We start from the raw sequence: 27,269 nt of genomic DNA, 5'->3' as shown, positions 1-27,269 counted from the left end.
CCTTATGGATTAATCCGGGGAGGATCACCGTTTGACTTTTGGCAATATTTAGACACCGTGGCAGTTTAATGGATCCGCGAGAAATGTGTTTGTTCATATGCAGCGAGACATGATCGATTCGATATCACTATGCAATTCCGACGTTAGCTTGCCTGAATTCAAATGTCACTAAACATTTTTAAACATTTATCCGTTGCAAACAGAAAAGTATAACTAAATCATAAATGCTGCTGTACAAGTATATGTACAATTAAATAAAACTTTTCTGAAGAAAGGAAGATGATTTTATGATTTTTATTTCTTCTTTCTGAAAATTCCTCAAGCTATATACATATGTATATATTACAAGTATTTAACAACTTCAGCATACACATTTTTCAAAAATATAAAAATTCCGTGAGGAATATAAAGACATGAAATGGTGTGAAATAATATTCGTGAGTTTTCACTGCCGCGCTTCTCCTATAAGCAGGATATATGCGGCAGATTTCTCTGACGTGGAAATTGCATTAATGCGATATTTCACGTGCGATATTTCAATGTTGCAACGTCCTTTTCTTTGTTTCGCAAATTATTATAGATAAGTACGAACAAAAGATGAATTATTCTTTCAAAATTTGTTTATATATTCTTGTAATTAAAAAAACGTTAGGAGCTATTCGACGTAAAATAATAGTCTGTGTTAAATAAACAAGTAAAAATACTCGATATTTTTCTGGAACATCAGCGATGTAATCTTTTTAATTCTCTATTAAAGCATGAAAGTTTTCGTTTGGATTTCGCGAAGAATGATTGATTACTTCTCGATACTTGTAGTCGGGCACAAAAATGTTGAAATTAATCGTAATTTGATCACACACAATGAATCTTATGTAGCTCCTATTTTCGGTAATATATACCTAACAGCTTTACTTTAAACTCCATTTACACGCACATGTGAATTTAAAATATAATTCTTTCAAGAAAAACAAAATCTTATTTCAAATATTTTCACATTTTCTATTAAATCTATATTGTTATAATAAGCTTATAAATAAAGAGGAATTTAAAAAAGTTACCTTTTATTTGGAATATAAAGATGAGACTACTTCTAAAGAAATTAATGTTCAATAAAATGAACCGCGGCGGCCTCTCTCGAAAGATTAATGAAAGGACTAGAATATGATAATACGCTTTTAATTATTGCATTTGCATGCTGTTCCGAGCTTAATGCCGTTTGCCGCGGCAGAGAAACATGCGAGATGCTCATAAAAGATTTTTACCAACAGGCGCGCGAATAGATTTAGATGCTCTCATTTAAATGGATTTCACTGTACAACGGAAGTTTTATGACGCGTATCAACCAATTCTTCCACCTCGGCATCTTTCGAAAATGTTTATCGCGAAGTTATTCCGAGGATGGAACAAACGGCCCAACGTAAGCAAACTTTGCAGCGAAACAGCAGCTGATGCTGACTTTAGCTGTTGCTGTTAACCTTCCGCGGATTAATCCGGCGATGCCGTTTGTGCGGCTGAGACATTGATAGGAAGAAAGCTTCCTCCGGCAAACATGTCTTGGGTGCAGTTTTAGAAGATGACTGATTTTTATAAAAGCCAAGAAATACAAGATACCCTCGCTCTTGATAAATTTTACAAGATTTATTGGTTTCTTTTTTAAATAAAAATCTATATTTTTCAACTTTGACCCTGAAATTCGCGAAAATTTCGCGAAAGAGAAAAATAATGAGAAAAGAGTATTTTCTCACTTGACGTTATCTCTTTAGAAGAAGAAAAAGGATAAATAAATATTTCTCGTGAATATCCACTGGACACGAAATTTATGGATTTTATTGTATTTTCATGTCGCACCTCTTTTTTTTTGGCGACGCGATCGTTGCGCGAAGCTGCGATTTATGGTATTTGATAATTTTTTCGTGACTGCAGATAACGGCTTAAAGTGAAAAACTCATTTTTTAACGACTAGGGAGTCGTGGACAATTTATTTATACATATATCTATCCGAGTTTCCGACACAATTTTTTGTTTAAACATTTTAACTGCAGTGACGCTCTTCTCCACTATTCATACCGATCTCTGTTGGGGGAGAAATTAATTACTATTAAATATTCAAATGATAATGACAGAATATATATATCGCACGCATCAACAATTAACTTAAACATAAATCATAATCAGTATTATTAATCGCATTAATTCCGCTAAATTTACCTTTTGAATACTCTTCATGAGCTGTCGGTTTCGTCACTGAAAAATCATCGTAATTTTCGCGATTCTATTCGAGAGTCTATCGTCATCCCACACTTTTACACACGCGGACGATCAAGCGATAATTTAAAATCACTTTATCAGCCTTGCCCTCTACATTGATTTTGATTTCACTCGCGCAGTGGGAAAAGGTCGTATTTACGGATAGGACAGATGAAATATGCAGAACTGGCCGGATGTTTTTGGTCGCGACAGCAGCTACTACATTCTTATGCGGCTCACGGGCAGGGATTTGTATACACTCGACTCCAAGTACCGAACATATGGCCCTTTATCTAGGGCTTTATCTAGGGAAACTATACACCGTCCTTTGGGGTATGCGGTATGCACCAGCTTAAAGAGAATACTTCGGAATAGTTTCACATAGAACGACGTTTTACAATGTTACCGTCGTTTACGTTATTCAGGCTACGCGCTACCGGTTTCGATATATGCCGCGCGCAGTTATAAAATGCTGCGCGTATTCATTCTTTTGTCGCTATTGTTATCTCCCTTTGAAAGCACCGGTAAAGTTTTTACCGAAAAACGTATAACAACGCGCAATGCAAAAGCTCTTTAAAAGAAGAATTCTCTGTTTTTCTCACACTGTATAGCATATTAATAATGTGCAGTTTTCCTCTGTTTCGTAATACCTCAGATAAAAATCTCATCGCACAGAAAATATATTATCATTTCTATTTATACCGCGCTAAATATATTTAAATATACCTTAAGCGAAATAAATAAGATATACTCATTACACTTCTGATCTCAAACAACGCAAAATTCAAACGTCAACGTCCAACGTGGCAGAAACATGTCTTATCCATTAACGATTATAAATGCTGAAACCAGCGTTGTTTCCGGCGCTTACCGCGCTCATATTCTAATGGTAGATTAAGTCAACGTGTATCACGAACGACGTACTGTAATGTCCGCGCGGTATACATAATATGTAGACGCTGTAGTTCACAGCGAGCGCGCGCGCACACCGAACGGACACGATATACACCTGCGAAATGTACGTAGCTTACATTTTAGCCGGCGCGTAAGCCTTATGTTTGCATCTAAATGTAAACTTAGTTTGCATAATCTCATCCAGCGGTGGTACACGTGTTCGTACTTTTAATTTTGCAAATACCGTATACGCGCGGCTTAATACACGCCTCTCCTACGACCGCGACGGTAGAGAACTCGGCCGACGACGCGCCGTAATAAACACTTTCCTCCCCGGCGCAGTATATCCTTTCCCCGCCCGCATAAATATTTCAATTGGATTTCGTTTTAATTAACTCTAAAATTGCACGGCGGAAAAACCCCGCGCATGCGACGTGACGGCGAGAAACTTATCCCCGCGTAATACTTGCACTTCCAGCCGGGGTCCATCACGCGAGGCAGGACGAACATTCGTACGAACCCTGCTGGTACCAATATTGATTCAAGAGAAAATACATTTTACGAAGATATATTGGAATAAGTCTATTATTTTAAGCCTAACACGTGTGGTTAATAATTAATTTATCTTTTATTCCACGAAGGAGATTACGTAATTTTGCGTGTCGGATAATGCAGTTACTGATTATGTAATAACAAACTGCTCAGAATTGTTAAAAATATAATAAAAAGGGAGAGGACAAAAATTGAAAGATGGGAACATGCTCTTCGTAACCGCGAACGGATATATGAAAATATATAATGGATATGGAATCGTGGTCGTCGTATCTTTAGGCGAATTGTTTCTGAAAATTCTCTTTAAGATAAAGAGGAGATGTCTTGAGCTTCTTACTTGGCTTTTCTTTTTCGCTGTTAGTATAAAATTTCGCGTTTGGGCACCGACATCTGGTACGACGATGGTATTCCAGTATCGAAACCAGTGTATCCATAAGTCTTACGGAAAGTTGGCAGGCTTTACCGCGATTCCCTTCGTCGTAATTTCCCATCTATTATTTATTTGTCTTCCTCCTTGCTTTTGAATCTTTTATCTTGAAGGCAATCTCGCTGAAATCGTGTGCATGTAACAGCAGCACTATGTTTAGATTGTCTGGTTTTTAGGCAATTTTAAGATAGTTTTCTCGGATTCTCTCTTTTCTCTTTATTCCAGCAAGAATAATGTTTCGCTAAACTCGATAAACTTTATCAAGCTTTTAATCACATTATCGTTGAGCTTGAGCATCTTCGAAAATTTTTTTCGATCGCTTTTTAACACGTGCAAGTGTTTTTTCGATACTTTTTTGATTCTGATTGTATTTTGCAATATTCCCAGCAAAGTTGAGAGCTTTCCAATAAACGCGCTAAACCATATTTTAAATGACACTCCACATTAATCACAACTCAAGAGAGGATAAAATCCACCATTCAGTAGTCGATAATGTTTCGTGTGATGTAAAATCCGCATCATTAACACTCAAGCGCGCTTCAATTAGCCCGCCATAAATTACCGCCGGCGAGATAAAGAATGGGGGACATTAACAACGTTTTTCGACGGATGCGGTCGTCGTATTTCTTCGGGCCAGCGACCGTAACCGGGCTAGTCGTTTCTGTAACGTCCTGTACAGAAGCAGGACTTTAACCGAGATAGTCGTACCAAAATTCTAGAAACGATAAATTTCAGATATACGAGATAAATTACATGCGGGTAGAAGGTCCAACGATTTCCAACAATTTGAAATAAATTCTTCGAATATGGGGGACGATGTGTGTGATCTATAATAGTACTTTCCTTTCATTTTAGGTTACTATTTATTTTTTTAGATAATTATGTTATTTTTTTGAAATATACTTTTTCAATCTAAAATTCTCAGATATCAATAGTCTTCAAATCGAATGTTTAAAAATTATATTATCCAACAAATGCTGTTCAACATTTGTTGGATAATGACGAGACAAATTGGATAAAATGTAGAAAGGACGAGGAAAGAGTGTCACTACAGCAATACGCCTCGGGCAGGATGCCTGATGCGGTCATCACACCCCTATACGTATAGGCGTATACATACATCTCTCCCTCGTCTTCCGAGCTTGACCATCTATCTTTACCGGAAATAATACTCTCTTTCTCGGGAGAATAGTCGATACGAGAACTAGGGGTTCGGCTTCGGAAAATCGATCACGACGCAGGGCATCGCGACGCGACGCGCCGCGCCGGGCCGCGCGGAACTCAGAACCGGATCGGTAAAATTTTGGCCGTGCGTCAATCGGCTCCCGATTTAGACTTCGCTTGTGAAACGCCGGCTAAATCCATCTCGAATCGAAATGTTTTGATGGCGGACTGGTTGCGCATATAATGTTTTGCTTTTGATAAATCCATCTGGCCGTGACGGCTACCGCGACGGCTTTCGCGAGCGTGCCTGAAAATCATTGCCGAACGCTGTTTTATGCCGGGCTATTTCGCGCTCAACAGCCGGGTTGCGACCGTGTGATTTATCATCGAAACATCGTTACTCGGGATTTCCGCCTGTCGAGATTTCGTAATATCACTCAATTCAACGGTTCTCCACACGGTTTTTTGACAGAAACAACGGTACTTATATATTTTCCGACAATCTACATTATCTACAATCTAATATCGATTTTTTTAGCTCAGGATAAATCGTACGCGTTTATATTTAACGTGAAGTATTTTTTCACAGCGAGTCAAAGAAGTGATAACGCTATCCGACTGACGCAGTCAATAAGACTCGAAAATAAAAGCTCATAAATATCCTATAGGCCAGGTAAAGGCCGTGTAAATCTAGCTCTATATGGTATTAATAATGAAATGTCTCGTGGCGCTTTATTGCGACACCTGATTCAATTCTCTTTCTCTTGACTACCCGCCGTTGTAAATCGCGATAAAGCGCCCCGTACGAAATGCAATAATTTCAATCTTGTTGGCTGAGCGAGGTTCTCGCGGCGTGTAACATCCGCCGCGATCGTTCGCGAAAGTCGTCGGATTAACCGGAAATTTCGCATAACGGCGGTATAACTATATGCGAGGCCGCCGCGCGAAGATGGTTACTAGTAATTGCAGTTCGGAGTCGTTGAATGTGCGTATCGAGTCTGCGGCTAACCGCGTTGCATGGCATCGCTTTCCTCCGCAGATAAGCGGCGGAAACTTCGACGCGCATAGCGGTGTCCCGTAAGCCACGATCCGCCATCATATATTGAACTACTTTTGCCGAGGCAAACTTCGCCGTGTAATAAAAGAAAAGTCTCCTCGAGCAATCAACGCTTGAAAAAAGATTAATTAAGGACTCTTATTATAAGAATTACGAGAGAAATTTATTTTTCTTAATGATTAAGAAGAAAAGAAGGTAATTATTATCGGTATTATCGGACTACAATTTTATTTATAAGGTCAACTTTTATTTCTGTTCAAAATACTTAGTTACAATTACAGAACAATTGTGAATTATAATAAACTTATTATAATATAAATTCATTACAATAAATTAATTATAATACAGTTTTATACAATAATAAATTATGAAAATTATATGAACTTAATCCGTTATCGTTTCGCACTACTCTGTTTATTTATCACTTATCACACGTTAGACATATTTGTAAAATCATTTTCCCTGCAAAAGTACGGTTATTCCTGTATGCGGTATATGGCGATGTCTCTACATCATTCTCGGCGTTTCAATTACACCCGGTTGTGCGTGTACGCGTATACGCGGACGCGTTCGCAGTTGCACGTGCGCATGCATAAGCTGTCATATCCAGAGGAACTGTTTATTCGATTCGCATCCGAATCGTCACTTGCACGGATTTTCATATCTTCCTTACTAAATAAACCGCCTATACCCACAATATGTGCTTTACGCGCATTTATATCCGGACTGGGGCTGACACGAGAAAGAAAATGCTACTTTTAATCAGGACCATACGTTTGAGAGAGAGAAAAAAAAAGATATAGCAGTGCCAAAGAAAATACTGATTCGACAGTTAAAACCTTTTGAAAGTTTAGTCAGTCAACTAACTCACCAAGCTTTACGATTCCTTCGTAAGATTTAGATATTTTTTTTTTCTTTTTTTTTCCCCAGAAACGATAAGCAGTGACGATATTTCCTCTTCTCTCGGAAACTTTGAATCAATGACGATGCATCACGCGAGATCGCCGAAGCGATATAAAAAGCAGATGTTAGTTTCCGAGCGAGAGAGTCCGTGTGTGTTTAAAAAACAAGTGGAGGCGGGTTTACGGGGCGCGCGCGCAGCGCAGCACCAATTGCGGACAAATATAACTTTCCAGCTGCAATAGGTTCGCCAGATTGCGTACACGTGAGAATCAGAAAGCTCTATTCCCGTACGGCGATGTATACATAAATAGAAAAGGGCGGTGTGTTGCAGCGCAAATGTACAAGCGATATGCAGCGCACGCCGGTAATGCCCCGGCAAGCGCGAGTGGTAATTTTGAAAATGCTTGTCGTTATTAGCGGAATTTCGGAGGAAGTTATGCGTACGCGTATGCATTAACATTGATTGCACTGTTGATATTGCGCTTCGTAACAATTGCATTCTGCGCGTTATTCCATCGCGCGGTATAAAGCGCCGAAATCTTTTTAACGTAATTTCCACAGCATTGCGGCGTGACTTAATAACGTTTCAATTTGCGGAGTTTAACTGTAACGTTTCTCTTGACGTGTAAGTCAATCCAGGGAACGTTGACTTTTCTGGTCTAAATTAAGAAAATCTGCCTGTTATCGATATGTAAAATTGGCCTTAATAGATGAAAAATAATAAATCGCGCAATTCTCTTATCACACTTTTACTAAACTCGTATAACGTTCGATTTGTTTTATCGGAGTAACTCCGCAATTTTGCGAAGGGTAGCTAAGAGATAGCCGAAAATCGTGATTTAACAACACAATATATTTCAGTTGCCCGAGACTGTCAGAAATATTGTCCAATGAAAAGATAAACTGCCGCATGCCGTATACAAATAATAAGTGGCCGCCGGCCATGTTAGCGCGAGAGAACGATACCCCGTTTGTCCTATATTGTCCTATATGCAAGACGAACGGGCAAATATAATACATATCCAATTAGTGGCGGAGTGTTGCGCCCGGGGAATAACGAGCTACCGAAGGAAACCGAAAGTTTTCCGGGTCGCGAGGTTGGGAAGAAGTAGGGGGGAGGGGGAGAGTAAGGGGGTAGAGAGGCACAATGTGCCGTGTCGAAACGTTATTCCCGCTAGAGTCCCCCTGGGAGCTCGCAGACGATAAGGACACAGCCGAGTGGTGGATGGTTACGTGACATTTGAGGATTGACATTAAACCGGGAGGTGGCGGCCGTCGTACGCTGTCGCAGCTCTTACCGACATTTCGCTAATGCCACCGGGACCCGCCTTTAAGGGCGGTTTTTACGAGAAAATCCGGCAGTTTTAGATGGTCGTATTCTCTCTCCTGCCCCCGGCCCTGGGATACGTCTCACCGCACCGGTATAACCGGAGCGCTCGCGTCCGGAGAGATGCTGTGGGAAACGACTCGGCGGAGAAGATATTGCGCCGAGTTTTGCGCCGATGTCTCGCGACTCTGATGTGCATGCCCGCGGAGAAACGCAATTTGTCGGATAAGCGGCGTGATTGAGCGCGTCGCGAGATCAAAACTTCTGACCTTAGACCGGAGCGCGATGTTGAATCTCTCCGCCACGTCGGATAAACACAACTCGCGAAACGTCTTCTCTCGCAATTTCGTGAAAAACGCGCTCAGTTTTTAATTTCACTGATAAAGAAAGAAAATTACACACAGACGCAAATATTTGCCACTGCGTATTTTTTTTTAAATTCTAGAAAGTCTCGCGTTCTTCTGGAAAAGTCGAAACTCCGAGAAATACGTCTATCCTTGATTAAAAACCATTAATTAGATCATGTAAGATGAGTTTAATTAACTGTATTCACGCTTATAATATTTCTTATCGTGCGAATTACCAATTAGGGCGAACGGTATGACTTTTATAAATTAATCTTCCTTACTGTAATTTCTGTTAATTTCTAATAAAATGTCAGTATATAAAATAGGAATTAGATTTCGCAACCGATAATACTGGATTTAATTTTAATATACGCAATTATCTGTATATTATATCCGGATGCACTTACAAACTCGTTTATTGCGACAAGAAACGATCTGAATATAAAGTATTTTTAGATACACGTCTGGATCATTTCTTTCCTTGCTGGCAGTTTATGAACTTAATCTATTTCTGTTATCTATGTACATTTCCGCATACTTGAGATGCTACCGTTCTCTCTCTCTCTCTCTCTCTCTCTCTCTCTCTCTCTCTCTCTCTCTCTCTCTCTCTCTCTCTCTCTCTCTCTCTCTCTCTCTCTCTCTCTCTCTCTCTCGAAATACTAATCGCGACGCGATGCAAAACGCATTGCAACAGAATTGCGAGAAACTTGGCAGTTTATAATAGTTGCCGCGAGGATTTATTGCAAAGCAAAGTGTTATTAAATTATGAATATAGCAATTACAAATCTCAGGCAGATTTAACTGAAGGAAATCCGTCGTATTCTGCATTTTTCGTTTAGGAATCCTCTTTTGTAAAATTTAAATCACGTGTACAAAAGTGACATTTTAATGCCTGTCACTATAGAAATTCCAACTTCAATTTTAACGACGGATTCTTCGAATATGAAAACGGTTTTTAAATTTCGATCAACTTTCGCTAGACATTTCCGTCATAGCTAAACGCTCTCTCACTCGCCATTCTTCGTCAAAGTTTATTTACGGCAAGATACTGATGATATACAAAAAGCTCTTGAAGCCATCGCACGAAAAGTGAACTCGTCCTTGGCTCTACGCGCGTTACGAGCGTCTTAAGCGGTGCTGGCACGAAATTGTGTAAAAATAAGTTCACCGGGGTTAACAATCCGCAGGACTGTATGGCGCTCAGACAACGAGCACGGGTGCTATTACTCTTGTTACGAGCGACAGTAAAACGACCAGCACGACCAAGCGAGAGGCAAGAAGAGAAAGAAATGCCTGGAGTCGTCGTCGTCGTCGTCGTCGTCGTCGTCGTCGTCGTCGTCGTCGTCGTCCTCGTCGTTGTCGTCCTCGTCGTCGAGGAGGAAGAGGGAAGGACAAAAAGCATGCGGTTGCTCGCCGCGCGGAAAATTTTTCGAATCTATATACAAAGAGGAGCGAGCGGAGACGATGAGAAGCCGCAAAAATCGCGCGAGGCATTTTTGAGCGGAACGCTTAAACGGAGAAGAACGTCAACGCTATTTTAAGCTGTTTACAATGCCGGTCTGACACGCACGGCACGGTACGGCTCCGCGGTGCGCGTGATCGCTACATTAGACGTATGCGGGCGGCGGAGCGAATACCGGAAGTGCGCACGTGTCTACTTTGCATTTACTGCTGCGTTTCTGCGTTTCGGGAACAAGAGTTAAGGGGACGGGATTATGTATTCCGATAACGTCGTCGCGCGTTTTCGCTTAGCCCGTTTAAATAGATTATTAATGGGGCACGCGGCTTATCCGCCAAACCGTCTCGGCATTAACGTATAGTCGTCGAGAAATTATTACGTCGAGCATTTTATATCCGAGGGATCGCGCTGGCATTTTCTTTCAGGCCGCGTGCTTTTTCCTCTAATTTCTCCCTGGTAACGGACGGAAAACAATATACCTTTGTTCGAGATACTGTGCTATTATGTTTCCGTGCATTTTATTCCCACGTTGATATTTCCTTCGACTTTTTACACATTTCTTAGAATTTTCTTATAATAACGCGAGAGAGGAAAACAATGTCTCTTTAGTAACTTACCAGCATTGACTTGCGACCTAATTTCGATCAAACGAGAGATTAAAGCTGCATATTTCACATGCAAAATTCTTTAACGGGACGAGAAGCAAATTTTTTTTCTTTACGAGAATGATATCCAGAGGAACTTGCGTAACGTCGGAGGGGTGTAGCTTTATCGGATGAAGTGCATACGGCTGAATTCACGTTATACATCGCAGATTCGCAGACAAAAAGCTTCGGCTTTGCGAAACCGCATACGCTTGTATCTTCGTGGTTTCGCGCGTGCTGTAACGGGGGCAACTCATGAAATTCAGAATCGATCGTCTCTACTCCAGGTAATCGGAGAAACGTCGCCGTTCTTCAGATAATAAAATTGCAAGGGCGAAAGGTAGACGGGAGCCCGTCGTAAAAGCGACCGATAAAAGTATTATGTTCCGCGGAATTATATAGGTATTGCGCGCGGCCGCGGCGGAGATTCATGCGTGTGCGTCGGTCACGGAATTTTTAAACTCTCGCTCGAAGTTTAAAGAGAGAATCGGAAATCCCGTAACGTTCGCGGAGTTATGTGATTTTTAGAACGAACGACACGATATACAGAAACGAAATGCACGAACGGAATAATAAAAGGCCACGTCCCAACGAGATGACAATAACGATGCATTCACGTAGTATATGATATAATCGATCGTCAATTTTAAACTAAATTAAAAATTAAAGAATACTTATAAATTAAATAAAAAACGAGATTCGGATTAGAGAAACTAAAGGGGAGAATTTTTAAAGAGATGAAAAGATGAGGTTCGTTCTTATTTTTTTATCTCGAAGATTAGGTATTCAACTTCAAAGAGAGAGGCACGAGTTCCTTTCCCTTCCTTTCGAATCACCTACTCCCTCTCTCTTTTCTTTTTCTACGGTCTCTTTTAGCCGCTCGCCTTGCCCAATTCGCTCCGCACGTGACAGGGCATATAATTGCACCGCGCCCTTCGTACGTAATCTAGCCGAGGAGGGCTGTTATCGCGGCGTAACACCATAATTTCAATCCTCGCGAATATATCATTTCGTTGTCCCCGGTTACACAGGGCGGGCAAGTAGCGCACGCGTTTGCCAACGTGCGCGTGCATTCCGCCGTGGCATGACTATGTATAGACTCCGGGACACAAGCGAAGCTGCCGGCAACGCTAGCGCCCTACGGAATACCCGTATGGAATATTGAAAATCGATTAGGGTATCAGACCCCATCAAATAAATATGTCGGCGCGCCCTATCTCTCGTCTGCTCTCGCACCCTCGTCTCATCGTCGTCGTCGGTGCGCACCTTCAGCGTCGCCTTCAGCAGAGGCGTTTGCGCTTACGTTACGAAGTACGGAACGCCGAGAAGTCTTTTCCCGAGACCCCGTGTCGCACACGTTTATTTCCAGGCTTCGCGCTAACTCGGGAATTGAAATCGGAATAAGCTATGAGCGAACTCAGTGAGCTTCAATAGTTCTAAGCCGTGCATTTGTACTTGAGCGGGGAGCACACACTTCTGCACAACGCATAATGCGTAAGCATAAGAAAATTGATTGGTCTATTTCCTTATGCACATGTGTATGGACCACGCAATTTTCTTATGCTTACGCATTATGCGTTGTGCAGAAGTGTGTGCTCCCCGCTTTAAAGTGATCTCTTCAATTACGATAATACTCGGTGCACTATTTTTGAAAAAAAAAAAAAAAAAAAACAAACTTTTTATTTTGTTACTAATAACGTATAAAATCGCCACACATTTCTTTTATGAAAGCTCATTGTTCATGAAATATGAGTTACGACGATACAGATTCGTTTGCCAATAATAGCGAATAATTATATCGACGCAAGATTCGCAAAAATTATATCACTTGCCGCATAACGCGATACGAAATTTTTGGGGATAGAATAATTTAACAGAAGAAAGGGAGGAAAATATAAAAAACTGACTCGCGCGCTAACTATATCAATTTTGCTTTTATAACTGGCACAAATTCCGCGCCGTTTACGACGTGTGATTTACCGGGAGCGAAGAAGAGAGAGAGAGAGAGAGCTAGGAAAAGGGAAAGGGAGAGAGAAGAGAGAGAGAGTCCAATAGGCTTCTTCGCAGTCTCCTGTAAATCTCCCTAATGAAAGTCTCCAGAGAGAGGTTCCTGCAGGATCGTATTAAACCTGGAAAGCTCTGCTAAAGAACCTACCTGGCAACTCTTGTGAGATATCGCGTGCGAGAGCATCTCGGAGTCGGCGTTTCCTTTCTCGGTCGTATAGCTTCTTATTAAACATTCTTGAAAAAAAGTGAAGTTTCGTACTATTCTCGAAAGTGATAGTAACGTCGTTTGCAAAATTTAACGGGTGAATTATATATCTCGTAATTCTGTCGCGTAAAATTTAACGGTAATAAAAAGTATATATTATATTCTCTTATATATTCTAGAAGCCTTGATACTTTAAATATGAATAACATATAAAAATAAAAAAAAAATATATATAGGCAAATTGTGTGCTAAAGAGAACATGGATATTCCCATATAAATTAATATTAAAACAAAGCGTACGTTGCGTAGGAAGCATAAGAGTAGGAAGCAGAGTAGCGCAACAAACTAAATGTTGAAGTCGCGACACCTATTGTTTGCGATTTAACGGCAGAGAGAGAGAGAAAGAGAGAGAAAGAGAGAGAGAGAGAGAGAGAGAGAGAGAACACCGATTTTAATTCAATCTAATTTAACGATTAAATCGAAATTGCAGTCTCATAATAATGACTTTAGAATAACGCGGGGACAAAGGGGGAGTGACAAAGACCGTCGGCGCGCTCGGATGCAAGTAAAAGCGAACTAATCGATACGAGCCGCCGTCGCTCGCGCGGATAGATATAGGCCAGAGTAAACGAACTTACTCGACCTAACGAAACATTATTACGCGCCCCAATGAATTCGATCAGTTTCCGACATTGCATAAGCCGCCGCGTCACCGACAGAAGAACGGCGGCGGACACAGAAGCTGCCTATACGGAGAGAGAAACGGCGCGGTGCGGTGCGGCGCGGCGGCCTCCGTTCTCTGAAGAGAAACGCGAGTTATCGATGATTCAGAGCCGGCCGGCCGCTCAGCATGGTGGTCAGCCGGTGTTTTGAGCGAATACAAATGCAGATACGCTGCTTGATGAGAACAGATGGGTTCCATATGGACTTGCATACGCAGTTGCGATTTAGCTCACGCATGGAGCTGTCAGGAGTATCGGAGTCCTTTGTGCGCCTTTATGACGCGATAATCGTACCGTTACGAGCAATAAATTTAGTTGTCATGATCATAACCGCTTGTAAAAGATACACGCGTATCTATACCATTACTTTTATCAACCGCGCAGCTTTCAATTGCATAGATTAATTCCTTTTACGGCGGAGCTACGCGTTTGCTTTACATTTTTATTGGCAATTTATCGAAATGCCGTCGCGAAATTAATCGCGAAACAGCTTTTGTGAAATGGCCTCGTCCCCAATAAAAATGTCAAAGGTTAGATACGTATTTTCGAAAATTAATATCTCTAACGAATGAGAGAATGGGTTTACCTCCCTTAGAAAGTTCAATAAATTTGAACGTCGCCTCATGGGAAAACGATATCAATTTGCAAAATAACTGGAATTTAAATTTTACAACGCCGGGCGACGCTCGACGAGAGAGAGAGAGAGAGAGAGAGAGAGAGAGAGAAATTAATACTAAATTCTTTCGCGGACAAAGCTTAAATCGTTTCACCGTCTTCTCTGTTTCCCGCGGAAAACGGTAAGATCTCGCGGGTCTTTCCTTGCTTTTGTGCCGCGTACCTCGGTCTCGCTGCGCCTGCGGTTTCACGGCCGGCTTACGCGCCATTCTCATATTCCCAAATCCGTGCATACGATGCGGTTGAATTTCAAACTAGCCGCTGACAAGCCGCCCTTTGTTTCGCGCCTCGTACTACACTATTACGCTATCCGCATTAGCCGGTTCATTGTTTTTATCATAAGGCCATAGCGGGCGCACGTTAACTCCGAACACTTCCGCGCGCCTTCCATCTATTTATGCCTCGGTTAATACAAGATTTATACCCTCCCCTCCCCCCCCGACAAGTCCGCCGACATACACGGTGGTCCACTAAACTTCCGTTATCTTACACACGCAACGGGTTTATTTTCAGCCTCGAAAAAAAATGTTCTACATAAGACCTAATAAAAACGCCGAGGTGCTCGCACGTGCATTAAGCGAAGCGTGTTTTCTCAGAGAACGTCCCTTTAAAACGGAGTAATCTTTCTCTCGTGCGAGAGAATTCATTTAGATTTTTAGATTATAATTAAAATAATGATTAATTAATTCGACATCTTAATCTACCAGAAAAAGTATATGATTATATAAAACTTGAAATAAAAATCGTGCATTAGAAAAACTAGTTAATTCTTTAAAAATCTGATAAAAAATATAGTATACGGAGGTAATCTTTCGAGGGGAGATAGAAATAATTTTTAATTAAAAATAAAGAAGGAAGACTTTCGCAATATTTTCACGATGAGATGTAAAAGTATCCGTTTAAAGGGCACCTCGTAAATCGACTTATCCTGCCGGTATCAATTAAAATAAAATATTTGATCGGTCGTGGAGACCGAATTAACGGTGGCCGTAGGACGATTACGGGGACATGTACGGCGCCAGTCCGGGAGGACTAATGGAGTTTCAAAGTCGTTAGCCCGATCGCGTTGTCCGTATCCCTGGCGCGGATCGACTCGACGAGACGATGGAGCGAGGAGCAGGGAAGCGCAAGCGAGCCTAGTCCCTACTTTGAAAGGTGATAGTGATAGGTGACAATTTGAAGGCGAGGCGAGAGGCGAGAGACTCGACTCCGGCTCGCCGGCGGTCCCTAGGAGACTCTTCAATTTCGCGAAGAAGACCGGAAGTATATCACTCAGCGGCCCGGACATATTGACACTTCGCCCGGAGCAGGCTTGAGCTACGGCATGCCTTATTAAACCTCGCCGGCTAAATTATGGCAAAGACCATTCACCGCCAACGTGGCGTACTACCGCGTCGCTATATCCAGGCCTTGCTCCCCAGCAGCCTTCATCGAACCTTGCCTGATCTTCAATATACCGTGCTCGATTTTGTATCCGACTACCAACGAGCCGCTTGTGCTCAAATATATAGCACGGAGGAGATATCTTTCAACTTGTCGCGATATTATTATTTTCCGCATTATTTTTCCTGATGATTGTAAAAAATTCCAAAAATTATATGACGTTGTTACGCTGCGTTACCGTCTACTCTGTTTGATATATCGTAAATTATACCACTAAAATTAATATAATTATTATATAATATCGTAAATTATATCGATGAAATAAAGGTAATTTCTTTTTTCGACGTGCCGTTTAAATAAAGTGTACAATGATATATATATATATATATATATATATATATATATATATAAAATAGACGATCAATAACGCATTAAGCTTTCCATATCCGGAATTATAATTACTTAATGAAAGCAACGCCTTTATATAGGAGCGGAAGGCCAGCGAGCTTATAATACGTGGTAAAAGCTCTTAACCAGCTACATTCGTGATATTGCGAACAACAACCGCGTGTATACTGCGTGCATTGTATCGTTAAAGGGTTAAACCACAACATTTATGCCCCTCGCATTAATGTACGCTTACAGCTCCGTGGATGCGTTATATCGTTACGTATAATTAAAAATTTACACTGCAGTAAATTTTCAAGACCCACGTATACACGTTGAAGCATGGCATACCACTATACATTAACACGCACGAGTAAAAAAACATTTTTCCGTTTGAAATAATATTTCTGGAATATAAATTGCAAGTATTCCGAACATCGTGTGGTGCATTCACGTTTGTTACCTCACATTTTAATTTTACGCTTTGCAATATTAATATCACAGCCGGCGACGATAAAGATAGCCCACGCCTGCTTCATTTTACGAAAGCCGACGAGGGAAAAAAAAAACGATTTTTCTATTATACCTTAATAAACGACAGACGTAAGCTAAGTGGCACTCTCGAAACGAAGCTCTCTCTCGAAACGGAGCAGAAATGCTATTAGTCCGAATTATCCGAATGTAATTGTCAATAAAGGAAAAAAAATTCTCTCGCCCATCCTCTTTGCGGATAAAAATTTAATTAGACAAATACTTCGAAAATTAGGATAAACTATTTTTTAAGTGGTTCACGAGAGATTAAACCTCTCATTCTTTCCTTTGGTAGCACGCGTGTCCTTTTCTACAATGATCGTTTTAATTGCGATAGCCTCGTATTTGGGGCTAACAACTATTACGATTAATACGATCGCGACCGATATTCATCGAATAACGTTAATTTAGCTTAATTAACGTCTTGGCGGTAGTTTGTGATTAATACTAATTTTAGAGTTTAGCGTTTAGCGTTTAACGTTCCCACGTGCGTTGAATAACATTTAATTCGGCGCCACGAATGCTAAACAGCAGTAAGTAATTGTGTAGCATAATAATTATCAAAATATGTATATATATATATATATATATATATATATATATATATGTTAGACAATTATCAAATCTAGACAATTATCATAATCAAATCTAATATAACATACAAGTATATTGTAACAATACTATAATACATAAATATAATAATCCGTACATAATAATAATACATGTATATTATATACATTATTATTATTATTATACATATATAGATAACAGTATTATTACTTTCTCTGTTGAATTATTTCCCTAAAGCTCATAAAATGAGGGAAAATATATAGAGAGAGAAATAGAGAAATTGTAAATTTCCGGGGCGGTAACATAAATCGACGTTAAGTTTGGAATGTGCATGAAGCGCTGACCTGTAATTATCATACGCGGGATTCCGGCCGATTCCCTTTATCCCGTTTATTTATAATACCCGCAGGATTGCGACAGAAGTGGTACCGCGATGAATTTCGAGGGCTCCATCCCGTTTTCGAGCACAAGCAGGCGTCACGTTAAGTTTCGACGCGTAATCGCGCGGCTGGAGCTGCGGGCGCCGCGCCGTCGACGTTATTATTTTAGGACGATGAGAGGGAAGCCCTGAGGGCGACCTTAAGATTACCTAATCGAAAGTTTCTATGGCTTCCGACACGTGCCTTGCCAATACGTCGAAGCGAACGTGAGAACCGCGCTGATAAAATGCATTCCGGGAATATATGTCGGGTTTTCGCCTCGACGAATAAAAAATTAGAGCGTGCGGCAGTATAGGCATGCAAATAAGTGAAAAAATAATTGTTCTGATTTTGGTCTCTAAATAGAGATTTTTCCTGTTCGGTTTAACAATTGCCGTATTAATTTATTTCATATCGATAAGAAATTCTCAGTAGTAATAAATATTATTTTCTTAAATTTCATTTCAATTAACACTTTTGTATAATTTACTGCACAACATGAATTTTCTCATGAGTTTTATAGCTATGTCGCGGATAAAATTCTTCTCTCTTTATTGCAAAATATATTTTATGCCTCGTGAAGAAGAATTCAATTGAAGCATAATTTTAAGATAAGACGCGAGAGCCTTAAAAGAGAGACAATATCCTTCCACGCAGTTAACTTTTAAGTAGCCGATTGAAATGAATCTCAGTTGCCGAAGAGCATTTATGGATGAATCCTCAGTTGTGCCGCGCGATTAATTATGAATGAAGCCGGCGGTGCTCTCTTAAAAGCCGTCTAAAGATCTCAATTTTCAGATGGCCGATTCTAGTTTATTACACAAGAAGCGTACTCGCAATTATCATGCGATAAATGAACACCGTTTACGGTAAACCACGTCATTTCAAGCTAAACTGCGATACACTGTATATCAGGCTGGAGAGAAATTCTGGGTGAAAATGGATACGCTCGACAATGCTACTTGAACGAGCGTATATGCGTCAACGGATGTGTGTATAACAACGACATTAATAACTCACGCCGTATGAATTACACAGGGCGGGAAATTAGGTTTCGTAAATATCGCGCGCGCAATCAAAAACCGATGGGTTAAATTAAATATAACGCACGATGATTAATCACAATAATAGATAACCTTCGTCGTGCGGTAATAACAAATAATTCAATTCGCGTTCGTGAAACATTATCTGTAAGCGATAACCTTTATTTTTACTCGTCCGGCTATAATCACTGCTGAAAATGCGCTAATGACTCGTGATAATAATGATGATAATTAAGCTAACAAACCAGCGTAATGTATAATTTATTTTATGAAAAGTACTATGAAAAGTATAAGAGGAATTTTTGTCGAAGACACACGTTTAATCATCGATAACGGCATGGTCGTATAGTGGCCGGGTAATATAGCGTAATCGTCACACACGGACCTGGCATTATCCCGCGAATGGAATTACGACGATTTTCGAGCGAGCACGGAGGAAGGAAAACAGACGTGATGAGGAAATTTAACGACGGACACGAGCCGGTTAAGCTCCGCTTGCAAACGATCTTTAGCGTACCCACAAATTAGCGAATCCACGTGACACGCAATTTCAATCCCCGATACACCGTGTAATTCTGTTAGATTCCTCGTACACAAATCCAGAACGCTAATTACCGCATTTTGCTTGCGTTATTTGCTCCCGTTATATTCCCCACGGGGTGTCCCCGTAAAACTCGATAATCTTGCTAACCGATGCGAGTTTCCGCGATATCACGGTATCGGATTGGCCGAGAAGTCGAGAGCCTGTTCACCTTTCTTATTAATCTTAAGTGAGAGATTCAAGATTTTCAAGAACATTTTACACCAGAATTTATTCATTTTTGTAGACGCAGAAAAAATTACTCGTACTTATATCTTTTCATCAAAACATGTGAGAATAACATCATAAAACGCTGAGAATAATATCATATAGCGTGTTATAACTTTTTGAGTTGTGGCTTCTCAATTTTATCCCCAATTTCTTTCTCTTTCGATTTACTTTCAATTTAATTAACCAGATAATGTAACAACGTATCATTCATAATTTCATTTCCGTTTCTTAATGCCTCCTTGATAATTTTCCCTTAATCCGGTTAATTACATATATTTCGACAGTTAAGTCGCAATGTCGCGTCGTTAGCCATAACTTTTAACGAAGCACTTCCGGACGTGCACCGCGCGCACAAGTCGAACTTCTGACTTATCTTGCCCAAAGTCTTAAGCCTTAAAGCCGTTGTACCGGTTTGCCCGCGGGTACTTCAAAGACACTCTGTATCTCCCGGACAACCGGCGGTGGCTCAGCATAATATAGGCACTTTAGACATGTGCCTGGGGGGAAGGGCCGGCCCCTGAGGACGTGCTCGAGTGTCAAAAAGGCCGTATAAGGTATTAAAAGAAATAATATCAACTTTATATAAAAAAAAGTATTGCAAATATATGTATATAGTTCCTCCCCAGCAATTATTCGTTTTATTTTAAATTTATTATATTATATTCCTAATTATCTTTAAAATCTCCCGCAACTACCGTGTAATACTTCAATAGCATATTTCAGAGATTAATTAAAGTGTAAATCCTGATGCAAAGATATCAAATCACGATAACTTTCAAAATTGCTCCTTGGTATTGTGATGGCGTACCGCACACATATTCAGGTCGATAATCATGCTTTCATGCGTACTCCGATTCGCGACGAAATATTTATTGGACCTCGCATTATTATACAATGTAAACTCAATTTATCAATAAAGTGTGTAGATGAATAGATCATGATAAATTAGAACAGAATTTGCGTACCATAAGAATAAAAATATAATTATTTTTAATGAATTATTTGGTTAAATAATATTTCCTAACTATAAATTAATTACTGTTCAACTTTTATTTATATCTACAACATATACATATTGAAAAAGCTCCAAATATATTATTTTCTAGCATCAATTTATGTAATATTTAATCTTGGAATAATATAAGAGGCCACAATGTAGACCTCAAAATCTACTAAAAGAATGGAAAGAAAGAGAAAATAAAGTACAATAAACCAACAATATATTCCCTATTTATATCGTTTTTAATATAATTTATTTTTATTTTATATAAATAGATAAAATAACGTGAACCAACAATTTCCCACTTATATCATTTTTATAAATATAATTTATTTTTATTTCATATAAATAGATATGATGTAAAAACAGCTTTTAAGAAAGTTTATTGTCTAATCTTCTTTTGTGATAAAAATACCATGAAGAAAAACAAATAAAAGCTTTGTCCCCAAAAAATATTTTATATCTTATAAAAAAATTGCAGTTTCATTCCTTTTTCTTTTTTTATTTGTCATTATTTGTTTTATTATTTATTTAAGCAACGAATTAAAAAATGTAATCGATTGTAATATATTTGATATTAAAATTGACTAAATAATATAATTAATTATCATATCCTCACTATATTGTTTCAACTGATGCATTTCCTAAAAATTTAATTTGTGTACACACGCGACATATTTTCATACACATAAATAAATCGATTAATAATTTTATGTGTTCTAAGATTAAATATTGTCTAGTTTATTTGTTCCAATCCATTCATCTCGAGGCAATGGATCTACTTCACATTTATCTGTAATATTGTAATATCTGTATATCTTCTTAACTTGATCATATATATACATATATATATATATATATATATATATATATATATATATATATATCTACGTGGTAATACAGTTTTGCTAGATCCATTACCTCAAATTAAACTAAGGATTCATTTGGCCACTCACCGATATACGATGCGCAACGGCGGAGTTGTAGATTACGTCGTAAGTACGTCGATCTGTAACGTACAAATGCACGATCCAAATTAGAGCGTAGTTCAAAGTAATTAATATTTCAAAAAATAATATAGTTATCCTCGTATAAAATAATTACAGACAATTTCGCAAGTAACGGATTAAATAATCGTATAATATACTCACCCTAGAGTTGCTCCGCCATTGCCCGATGCCACCCTGGGCCTCCTCCCCCTCTCTCGTTCCGCGGCACCGTTCCTTCTTGTTCCACAACGATACACAACACTCACTCACGAAGCATAGAGCAAATTACGATCGCGCGTTCGCGCTAACCAAAATGATCGCGAGATACTTTAAACGGCATTCTCGACATTAAAAAAGTTCGATCACAGAAAGTTGCAATCCAATCGACACATTAATGACAAATTAACGCGCGACGAACGAATGACATTAAAAATTCAGTATTGCGTAACATTTCGCACACGTCTCGTGAAATATATGCACGCATTATCGATGAACGCTCGATCTATCACTCGATACGGTTGCGTGTAATTACTGTAATTTAGGACGAATTAATCGTGGAATTTAATGTCTCTTAAGTTACAACTACTCTATCGTAACGCTTTGATCGTGGTCGTAAGCAATGAAGCCGTCGTAAACCGCATATTTATACTAATATATCTATATAAACACATTTTTTCTTCGCACGTCGAGAAAGCTGACAGGTTAGGTTAGGTTATGTCGTAACGCCAGACAAGCGTCGCGTAATCGTGAGAGTTTAAGCTGAATCAATTCATACGATGAGCTTACGATAGCTAAGGCTTACGGTGAACATTACGATAGATGTAGTTGTAGCTTTAATAATGAACGATCGCGTCTCGTAGGCGTACTCGTAGTATACTTGTCGCGTCGCGATTGTGTCTCAAAGGAGAATGCAGGAGAATGATAGGGCGACGCAGGACGCAGGCAGCGCGCGGCACGCGCCGCGCCGCGACCTACCGGCTCGAGCCTCGCCGCGCGAATGATAGCAATGTGACCGCGCGTAAACAAAACGCTTTAGGGTAACGTATACGGTGTACCAAAACAAGTCGAGCACGTGATTGAGCCATTCTACGAAACGTTTTAATTATAAGTTGAATTATAAGATAACCGTCCAAATTATTCTGTTTTATATCTTGAACTTCGAGAAGGGGTGAATTATATTATTGCACATTATAAATGTAACGTTCGTTCAAAGAGTAAAATCTAATTTTGACCAGAAAAGTATTACTTTAAAATAATTTGCTGTAAAATAATTTATAGTAAAGAATGTATTATATATTTCTAAATTATTTTAATGTACTTTTTCGGCCCAACTTTCATCCGAAATAAATGACACTGCATTTTAATAAGTAACAATTTTAAGTTATGGATTTTTTCTATAATTTGAAGATTATTGCGAGTGGTAATATGAAAACTCTCGACATTAATTAATATTGGCAAAATATCTTAGATATACAGTGAATACCTATACCTTTTGTACGGTTATTGCATATATATTATTATTTTAGTTTTGATTAAATCGTTCTAACCTTTCTGAAGTATCGCTCTGTTAAAAAACAAATTGTTACAGACTATTTCCTTTCTGTATTCGATGTTAAACGATCTTGATCGCGACAATAATAAAAGAGAATTACAAATTATCCAACTTTACGTACGCGGACGAAACTACGAAATGCAAAGTCAGAACGAGTATTAGAGATCACGCGCTGACCCACTACGCTCGGGAAATAAAAGGAGATAGTATAACGCGTATCGGATTAAAGCGGTGAATTCAGCCGCCTGAACAGCAGCCACGCCGGCAGCTAGCGAGACCGCAAGCATCAGGCATCTTAAATAATCCTCGCCGTTCCACCTTCATCCCTGAAATCTTCCCGGGCGGCGCCGCGGTATTTCTATTGTGTATTATCGCGCGCGCGGTGCTCGCTCTCGCTCGGGGTCGGACGCGCGCGTTCCGCGTAATATCCAGGCGCCCTTTAGCGAAATAGCGATATGCTTTATGGTGGCCCGTAACATTTATCGCGGCCCGAGCCAAAGAGCGAAAGAGCGCGAGTAAATTAAAGGGGGAAGGACGGCGGAGAGACGAGAGAGCGAGACGGAGACGAAAGAGAGGCGGGTTATGTCCTCGTAACTCGACATAACTGCACGCCGACGTTATACGTATGCTGAACTAGAAAACGAGGCGGAGAGAGAAGGAGAGAAAGAGAGAGCGTGAGCACCGACGGACCAACTCCCGTTCATCTCCGCGTTTCCGCCCTTCATCCCGCAAAACTTCACCCGCTCCCAGGCAGGGTTGGGGCGTTGAATTTCATTTCACTCCCATGGACATCGCGCAGTTTTTGGTAGGGGCTTTCAAAATGTCTGCCGGGGTGACACCATATAGCGGGAAAATAAATGACGATTCCGCACAATCGGGGAAATAAAGAGACAATATTTTCCGTTAAACTTTTCGATGTGGAACAGAAATTCCATTTATATACACGCGTTGCTCTTTTCATTATAGAAATATTTTTGAAATGCGCGAGAAATGTTCCCAAAATATTGGTTAGTTTGAAACAGCTGAAACGATTTGTTTCCTTTTTCTCATAAAAGCCATCCATTTCGATAAGGCTCGTTACGGACTGATTGTTCGGAAAAGCGTCAACCGGTATACGGTCGATCTGCCGATAGTAAAGCGCATAATTCGTTTGTTAACTCGCCCCGCGCGCGCTTGTATCCCGGACCGTAAGTGCAGTCATCAACCCCGACGATTCGACGGAATGTTTTGTTGCCGAGCGCGATTACAGCGTTCGTCGATGCATATTCCATGGCGACGAGCGCGAACCGGGATGTGTGCCCCGCCGCCGCCGCCCAGCAGGGGTGTTATAAAATTTATCCTGATGGGCCAACAGCTGTCGAGTCACCTGTTCAAACAGCCGTGGCCCGGAGCTATCACTAGCCCATGTCGGCCAGGTGAGAACGACCCGCGTCGTTACGCACTTTGTACGATATCCTTCGAATTTCGAGGACTCAAAGATTTACATTCATGGCTCGAACGGAAGGTTTACGTTCGTAGAACTATAAACGTTTGTTTGAACGTTTCTGGAGGGTAGTATGTATAATCGGCTATATCAGTCGTATAATCGGCGTTAGAAATAATTCGGGTGCTCTTACGTTTTTGCCTTAAATACATTGGATCTTTAAAATTTTGAAAGTTCAGATTTTCTTATCTACATACTTGCGCGTTTTTAAGATTCAATTTATATCGGAATTTATTCTTTCTCAGTTGATTGAAAATTATAACCGTCTCGGTATTCTTGTTAAATGAAAATCATTTTAGTATTCCTGCGGTGCACGTTAAATGCGCCAATATATTAAACGTCGATAACGTATGATGGTATTTCGACCTAAATTTTAACCGTAATGTTCGGCGAAAAGATGCATTTAACTTACACGTGTTGCCCTCCGGGATGATTCGTAAAACACGCACGTACGCGGGGTAATGATAGGTGGTACGGCGATATCGGATCGCGGCAATTTATCTACAAAGTCAACAATTGCGTGGAAAGGATTAATATGTATTCCCGGCGATCTTCATCGTGAAAATCTGACGGATGTCGATGTAGCACGCCGCGGCGGCGGCGGCGGCGGCGGCGGCGGTTATTATCAGCTGGCAACACGTGCCAGGGCCACGTGCAACGAGCAGATGGTACACAGCTACACCTTGCAACCCTCACATATACAAACGGGCTACTTTACCTCGGCTGTTAATAGCCGACGAATGCTGCGGGTGTCCGAGAAGTAACGCGGACAGCAGCTGCCGTCCGCGTCCCGCGCCGATGAAGCGCGACAGAAGAGTCGTTCGATGCATCAAAGCCGATCAAGCGCAAAATGACGTCTCCCCACGAATAGCTGCAAATTGTTGGAAATTGTCGCGCACCGTGACGTAAACAAAATTTCCACCACTTCGATCTTTGGAATGACATTAAAGGATTTCGGATAATAATTAACTTTTGTTTTATAAAAAAACATAAGTACCTAATAAATTTATATTTTTTGCGATGGCTGAGTAATATTTAAATAAAACGCTTTTTGTTGTCCATCTAGATAATTCTGTAAATTATATGTGTGTGGGCTTAATAAAATATAAAATAAATCAAGAAATGCTTTATGATTTTGTGATATTTAATAAACAAGTATTACTATCTTGTCTTATCAGTTTTAATAATGCTACACAAGTCGGTTTTCCCGCCATTAAGAAATATATCGACCGCGATTATCGTGATTGACCTTAGGAAACGTAGAACACGTCTAAGATAAGTGAAGAAGAGTGTAAGAGTCTACTAGTCCTCACTTCCAAATACCCGTTACGAACAGAGGCGCGATATATCCCATCGATGTACTGAAGCGGAAGTGCATTTTCGTATCAGCCGTCAATATCCGATTCGATTACATCAACCGGGCCAGTCGGCGAGAATGCAGCGAATCAGCGCACCCCGGCGCGACGAGAATTGCATGTTTCTTTTTTTTTTATCAATCGCGTGGAAAATTTGACGGAGCTTGCGGAAGCAGCCTCGAAAAAGCCACGAGAAGGGGAGAAAAATGGATAAAACGATGTACTATTGCGCGGCGTCGGCCGAAACCGAGAAGTCGAAACTGGGTCTCGACAGCGATATACTCTATCTCCCCCGCTCATTCTCTCGTTCTCGCGAGAAAGTCAATTTTCGTTACAGCCGACTCTGGGCACGGCTCGATAGCCGAGGGTGAAACGAGTCGGAGATGAACAAGGGCTGGTAGGAGAAACGGGTAAAAAAGAGGGTGAAATCGGAAAGAAAGAGAGAAAATGAGAGAGAGAGAGAGAGAGAGAGAGAGAGAGAGAGAGAGAGAGAGAGAGAGAGAAATAGAATGTGCAAAAGACGGAGATGAAACATGCCAACTTGCGTGAGCAAGAATCATAACTTTTACCTCTGGGCGGAGATCGGAGTGCAAGCGGGTTAATTAAATTCGCTCGATTAATTAGGTTATTTGTCGACTGCAACATCCGATTTGGGAATTAATACGCGCGCGGTGATGTCGTGTAATAAAATGAGAAAATAAAAACTAAACAAAGCGTCGGTATTACGCTACGCGTGTGTGACAGATGCAACACGCGATTTGCACATTTGCCGATAGTAAATCCGAAAAGAATGCCGGGGACGAGAGTCGAGTAATACGAGGAGATGTTCCGCGCGTGCATCGTTTTCTATCTCCCGCTACCACAAAACTCTCGTCGATTTGATAAATGACATTATACACTATTCTTTTCGCTAAGTGCGCATAAACGTAAAGTAACTTTCTCATCGCGATTGTCATTTTCCTAAAAATACCGTTGAATACGAGAAGAAGTTTGAAGATTAATCTTATAAAAGATAAAAGAATTTCAAATAAAAGAGTAACACGACAGCGAGAAAGATGTGCGCATTTAAAGATGAAAAACAGACGATCAATGATAACCTGCATATTGAATGTAAAT

General features: G+C 40.3%; 1 long non-coding RNA gene across 6 annotated transcripts in view; it reads right to left on the bottom strand.

Annotated features, from left to right (window-relative positions):
• Positions 1-27,269, bottom strand: part of LOC143901140 (uncharacterized) — a 153,772-nt gene that overhangs the window by 58,912 nt on the left and 67,591 nt on the right. Inside the window, exons 1-2 of one of the 6 annotated variants that reach the window (XR_013257992.1) lie at positions 21,926-22,262; positions 21,731-21,783 (exon numbers count right to left, since the gene is read on the bottom strand). The exons of the other annotated variants lie outside the window; for them this stretch is intronic. This is a non-coding gene — a long non-coding RNA (uncharacterized LOC143901140). Of the gene's footprint in view, positions 1-21,730; positions 21,784-21,925; positions 22,263-27,269 lie in introns of those variants that run through there. 6 annotated transcript variants of the gene reach the window in all.

The sequence above is a fragment of the Temnothorax americanus genome, unplaced genomic scaffold (genome assembly GCF_048541705.1).
Source record: "Temnothorax americanus isolate GAGA-0224 unplaced genomic scaffold, ASM4854170v1 Scaffold32, whole genome shotgun sequence".
Lineage (NCBI taxonomy): Eukaryota > Metazoa > Arthropoda > Insecta > Hymenoptera > Formicidae > Temnothorax > Temnothorax americanus.
This window is presented reverse-complemented; position numbering and strand designations above follow the sequence as displayed.